Source organism: Rana temporaria, chromosome 6, assembly GCF_905171775.1.
Source record: "Rana temporaria chromosome 6, aRanTem1.1, whole genome shotgun sequence".
In the NCBI taxonomy this organism is placed as follows: Eukaryota; Metazoa; Chordata; class Amphibia; order Anura; family Ranidae; genus Rana; species Rana temporaria.
Window position 1 is genome coordinate 114,591,031 of NC_053494.1, and position 6,585 is coordinate 114,597,615.

Sequence of the window (6,585 nt, forward strand, 5' to 3'; positions counted from 1 at the left end):
GCTTTACTCGGTTTTATCAAGGTCTTCTCTTATTTCTAAAGTAGATGTTCTGTGCTCACTTGCATCACTATATTCCTCCACAAGGACAATGAAGGACATAACCCAAACCAACACAAATGATGCTCAAAACAGATTATTAATCATATATACTTTCCAGTGACAATATTCTGCCAACATCAGACTAGTGATGACATGTCTAAAGCATCACTTAACAAATTTAAAATGACAAAAAAAAAAAAAACACACAATAGATAAAGCACGACTCCCTCCAAATTTGAGTCTGAATGTACAGTACATAAATGTCACAAACGCAGCCATGCAGAGGGCAACACATACCAATGCTTACCTTTCAATATAACGGGTTAGCCATTCTGGAAGTACACAGCATCTGTAAAAGACAGGCAGCATTTGCTGATGTGATTTACTTCAACTCAGTAGAACATTCCATAAAAATAAACTCATCCTCTATCAATAAAACAGATTTTAATTTTCAATCGCTGCACAAATTTCTCACTGGAACTTTTATCCAAAAGGATCCTCATAGAGTTTCCATTTGAAAAAGGGTATTCCATGGCAAATAATGCCATTATTATTCAAATTAATGTGGATCTTCACGCTCCCAATGAACATTGATTGTTTTGAATCCTCATGATTTTTGCATTAATAAATAGATAAGTAAATATGGTATCATTTTCTGTTTAATTGTTTTTTTACATTTCTTCAGCTACTTTCTGTTTTTTTGCCTAGGCAAATTATGTCATACATGATTCCAGGAGTCTTTAGGAGAGGAGGAGGCGTTTTCTCAGCCAAGTACACTCTCCTGCATGCAGGCCTGATCCAAGGGCAGATGGATTCCAGGAAGTAAATGCTATATGAATTATTTGCCCTTACTCAAGATTGCCAAGGCCAGAAATTCTGGGGGGCCTTTTTTATTATTATTTCTCAACAAATTAAAGCATGGAGACGTGGATGGATGGGGGGGGGGGGGTTGCTTTGAATATTACAAATTCATTTTTACCCACGGAGGTTCCTCCGGTTCCTACATAACTCTAAGTTAGGTTTTCCCATCTCCCCCCTTCCTATCCCTTCCTTCCTTTTTCTCTCATACTTTTCCCCTCTTTATTTTTTCCCCTCCTGTAGGGATTTCTGGTGATGTTCTGAGGGAGACCTATCCCCCCCCCCCCCCCCTTTTTTTTTTTTTTACTTTCTGATTACACATAGAAATGATAGATAAAATATCCTCTTTCATAGATAATAAGGCCGATCTCTTTTAGCCTGGCTATTCCGGGGATCTTTAAGTAAAACTGCAAGCATGGAGAGAGGTTTCCTCCCCTGGTGCAGTTAGATCCCGATAAGGGGCACCAGGAGGACAGAAATGTTTTTGTTTATCAGTTGGCCTATATAGGAGAAACTTCTCTTATTTAAATTCTTCATATTAATTATTTAAAGCGGAGGTTCCGCGGGAAAACGTATTTTTTTTTAAGATTAATCTGCTGCTTTTCATCTAGCAATTCGTTGACTCACCAGTCCCATCCTTGTAGCCGCCAGCATATTCATTTCCCCGAAAACGACATTTTATAAAAATGTACGATGGACGTTGCCATCTTAATTGTGGGCAGTCTGAAGCCCTCCTGTGTTTTCTTACGGGATTCAGTGAATGCTGATGTCCCAGCATTCATCGCGTTATCCCGCGCATGCGCAGTGTTGACGGCGAGCCGCGCCGTCAACACTGCACAGTTACCATCACAACGGCGGCCGGCGGCCTGAAAAGGACCCGCCCCGTTGTGACGACAGATCTTTGATATCAGTGATAACTCAGAACGCACTGAGCAGCTGATGTAAAGGTGTGTGCCAGCAGTTAAAATGGCGGATTTGTATCTGCCCTCGTCACATGACTGGCTGCAAGAGTCATGTGACGCACAGAACTAACACGAGACTACTTCTGCTGCGCTGTATAGAATCCTATCCTGGGCAGCGTCACGCTGTGAACCCAGGAATCATTGCGGCGATCGCAGACGAAGCGACACGCTTACTCCCGCGGGACTCAAACCAGGAAGTGCCTGCCTCAGACCACTAAATCAAGGTATAGAAACGATTTTATTTTTTTGGAAAATGAACTGTTTATAGATAGTCTGAGCCCTTGTGTTTAAAGCAGACTTGCAAATTAGGGTGAACCTCCGCTTTAACATTCTAAAACCACATCTATCATTTTAATGATATGTCTTTATTTATCTACAAAATAGTAGATCTTCTAAGAGGTTATCTACCAGATTTTATTCATAACGAGATGTACCGTAATGTACTGTATTGCAGGGGTTGACAAATTTGCTTGGAATCTAGGAGCCAGGTAAAAAAGTTAGGAGCCAGAAAACGCGCCCCGTCCCGACGAGCTTGTGCGCAGAAAGCGAACACATACGTGACCAGCGCCCCCATATGTAAACGGTGTTCAAACCACACACGTGAGGTATCGCTGCGATTGGTAGAGCGAGAGCAATAATTCTAGCCCTAGACCTCCTCTGTAACTCAAACGTGCAACCTGTAGATTTTTTTAAACGTCGCCTATGAAGATTTTAAAGGGTAAAAGTTTGTCTGCATTCCACGAGCGGACGCAATTTTGAAGCGTGACATGTTGGGTATGAATTTACTCGGCGTAACATTATCTTTCATAATATTAAAAAAAAAATGGGGATAACTTTACTATTGTCTTATTTTTTAATTCAAAAAAGTGTAATTTTTTCACCAAAAAAGTGCGCTTGTAAGACCGCTGCGCAAATACGGCATGACAGAAAGTATTGCAACGTTTGCCATTTTATTCTCTAGGGTGTTAGGATAAAAAATATATATAATGTTTGGGGGTTCTAATTAGAGGGAAGAATATGGCAGTGAAAATAGTGAAAAATGACATTAGAATTGCTGTTTAACTTGTAATGCTTAACTTGTAATACCAACGGCCACCACCAGATGGCGCCAGCTCACATCTGGTGGTAATAACTTGTAATACCAACGACTCACCACCAGATGGCCCCAGCTTTTTTTTGCCCCCCCTTCCAAGCCAAGTCGCCAGGGCCCCATTTCTAGTCGCCATGGCGACCTGGCGCCCGGGATTTGTCGAGCCCTGCTGTATTGCAATATTTATTTTCTGGAAAAAAAAAATATTTTGAAAAAAAAAATGAATTAAACAGTGTTTTTGGTTTGTGGTGCTCAAATGCAGTGAAGATTAGCTTTAAGACACTCATTTAAAATATTTTATATATTGTATATTTTCAGGGACACTCATTTAATATATTTCATATCATTCATATTTTCAGTTTTCATCTGACTAGAAGCCCAAGTTAGCCAAAGCAGGAATAAAACCACAACTTAGTATTGGTGTATGCCTTGCCTGCATATCGCAATCAGAACTCTAATGTCAAAGCACACTGAAAGGCAAATTACTAAAACGGGATGAGAATCTAGAGCAGCTGTTCATAGTAACCAATCAGCTTCTGTCTTCTGCTTGTTTAGTTTAGCTTTGAAAATTAAAACTAGAAGCGACTGGTTGCCTGCCATGCACAGCTGATCCAGATTCTGTCTGCTTATCTTAGTAAATTCTCCTCACAGATAATCACATTAAGCCCTGGTTCACACTGGGTACGATTTGGAACGATTTGAGATGCGATTCGACATGTCAAATCGCATCTCAAATTGGCGGCAATTGTCGGCAATGGCACTGTCCTAATCAGTGCGACGCCGCATCTGCGATTTCAAAAAGTAGTTCCTGTACTACTTTTTGCGATTTCGGGCCGCGATTTACATTAAATTGCAGCCGAAATCGCGGCAAAATCGCGGCAAAATCACAGCCGCAAAATCGTGCATTTTACCGCGATTTTGAATTCGCAGCAGTGTGAACCTAGGCTGAATGGAAGGTGGACACTTCCCTGTACTGCAAGACATAATAGCCATCTATAAACAGGCTTAAGTTGAATTCCAGACGCATAAAACACAGCCTTTGCACACTACATCTCGGTAACAAATATTTACTATTTTAGTATACACAAGTTTTTTGGTGCCTCCAAGTAGTGGTCATGTGACTGCGTCTGCTAGTCTCTGCATCAGATCATGCAGAGGGGACTTCCACATTACTGGAGCCTGTGCTTCTTAATGTGATAAGTCTTATGCCTCGTACACATGACCGGTTTTCCTGTCAGAAAAACTGCAATGAGAGCTTTTGGCCAGGAATTCCAACCGTGTGTATGCTCCATTGCAGTTTTTCCAATGGGAAAACGTCCAGAAAAAAAAAAAAAGAAGAGCTAAATGCTAAAATTAGTGTCCACTATGTCGGGAAAGTTTTATACATAGTTGCATCACACTGTTTTCTCTCTTTTTTTTTTTTCCAAGAAAACTTTATTGGAGTTTTATTAAATGATAATTCATTTAAGTCTATGCGCTGCAGCACATCAGAGACAGTGAGGCAATTTGCTCTGCTTAAAAAAGCAGCATGTATATATTTTCTATGTACCGTAACCTCACCACACCACACTGTTATGGCATGAAGAGGGCACATAGGAAACAGTTGTCTTCTATGTGTCCCAACATAGATCTGTAGTAAATCAACACGTTTAAAAACGTTCTAAAGGCAAAAGGTTTTTTATCCTGTGTATTTCTGCCGCTCCGTTCCTCTGTTATCAGCATAACTTCTGACAAGTTCTCAAACATGAAAAAAGCAGCTGGAAATTTGTGTCGGGATGGAACTTGGATACAGATAAGCAGAGAGCTTGTCTATTCACAGCAAGTATCTTTGTTTTTCTGCCTATGTGGAGGAGGAAGACTGAGGATATACATGTAAAACTTATGTAGGGAGATTTGTTTCATCTCTGTGCATCATCTGAGGCTGTTCACTTCACTGGGTATATGTGAGGGTTTACATCCACTTTAAAAGGGACACTAAAGGTTTGTTTTGTTTTTTTTGTCCTTTTTTTATTTAATAACAAACAAGTCATACTTGCCTCCACTGTGCAGCTTGTTTTGCACAGAGTGACCCCGAATGCCATTTTCTGGGGTCCCCCGGCAGCTCTCTTGGCTCCTCCCTGCATCAGATAACCCACTCTGGGAATCGCTCTCCCAAGGGGGTTACCTTGCGGGGGCGCTCCCAAGTCCAGCATTCGGAGTCCATAGCCATCCAATGCAGGACTCGGCCCCGCCCCCGCCTCATTGGATTTGATTCACAGCCAATGGCTGCGCTGCTATCAGTCTGTCCAATCAACAGCCGAGAACCTTGGGCAAAGATGCAACTTGTCCTCATCGTGTGACATTCCAGGGCTCAGGTAAGTAAAACGGGGGCTGGGGGGCCGGTACTTGTCAGATGTTTTTTCACCTTTAATGCATAGGATGCATTAAGGTGAAAAAAACAGGAGGGTTTACAACCTCTTTAACTGAACAAGGTGAAGTTAGAAGCTGATTGGCTACAATGCAGAGCGGTACCAGTTTTAGCAAATCAACTGCATTGTGAGTAAGAACAGAACAAATAAAATATGCAGTATTTAAAGTGAACAATAACATGACTTCAGGTAGTATTATGTCTGCAGGGGAAGCATTCATTTTTATTTTTTTCATTCAACCGGTGGCACACAAATGAGATGGATAGAAGAACTCCTCCCCAGCCAATGTATTCTGACAGTGGGACCCCGCGCTGTCATAATACACTGACCAGCGGCTGCAGTTAATAGGCTGGAGCTGCTGATTGGAAAATAAAAAGTCCCAACAAAGCCCCTTCAACAGAAGTCACTGAAACCATACACTTGTGTCAAGCAGGGACGGCCACACACTAGGGTTGCCACCTCATCCCTTTAAACCTGAACACACATGAATTACATGTAATGCAGATAAGGCACCATAAGTTTAATCAGCCGCAGAACCTTTTAAAGGGATGAGGTGGCAACCCTACCACACACTGATCTAAATTCATTGGATCCGGTCGATCGTGGACCCGTGTATGGCCAGCATTAGTGTTCATAGATGGGTCAGAAAAACAAAGATCAGGATGAGACGAGAGAGATCCTAATTTCCAACTAATGTGGAATGTTTTCCAGTGAGATGAATGGCAATGCACTGAAATGAATGGAGTGTCTGTATGGTGTGTGTTTGTGTGTGTGTGTGTTTGTGTAGATGGCTTTGCCCAGGGATGATGACACAGCCTGGTGTGCAGACATGTCCCCTGTGCTCACACTCCTGACACACGGAAGAATGTCTGGGCTGCACGGCTGTCCACTGACGTGTGCTGCAGAGGTGAGTGTGAGGGAACCCCCTCCTTCCTCCTTCTCCTCTCTTCGTCCGAGAAGCCCCATTCCTTTCCCTTCCCTTCCACAAGCCTTCCATTCATTCACCTGCTTTAATGACATGAGCTCCTCCGCCACAGCCGCCCCCGCTCGGTTCGGCTCACTCCTCCTCCTCTCCCGGAGCCCCGGTCATGTCTCCCCTCCAGCTCTTCTTCCTGACAAGCTGCAGCACAGCACCAACGCCACCTGCCATAGGACAACGCCGCTGCACGAGCAAGCGCCGCCCTGATTGGTGTGCTGCTCGGGGCACACGTCACCGCGGAAGCAGGGA

The 6,585-nt window shown here is 42.9% G+C and overlaps 1 protein-coding gene across 3 annotated transcripts in view; it reads right to left on the bottom strand.

Annotated features, from left to right (window-relative positions):
- FAM126B (family with sequence similarity 126 member B) overlaps positions 1 to 6,570 on the bottom strand; it is a 155,080-nt gene extending 148,510 nt beyond the window's left edge. Inside the window, exons 1-2 of one of the 3 annotated variants that reach the window (XM_040357206.1) lie at positions 6,363 to 6,570; positions 347 to 388 (exon numbers count right to left, since the gene is read on the bottom strand). The gene's annotated coding sequence lies outside the window, so the exon portion shown is untranslated. The remainder of the gene's footprint in view (positions 1 to 346; positions 389 to 6,362) is intronic. The other 2 variants (XM_040357204.1, XM_040357205.1) reach the window with 2 other exon arrangements.
- Positions 6,571 to 6,585: the final 15 nt, after the last annotated feature.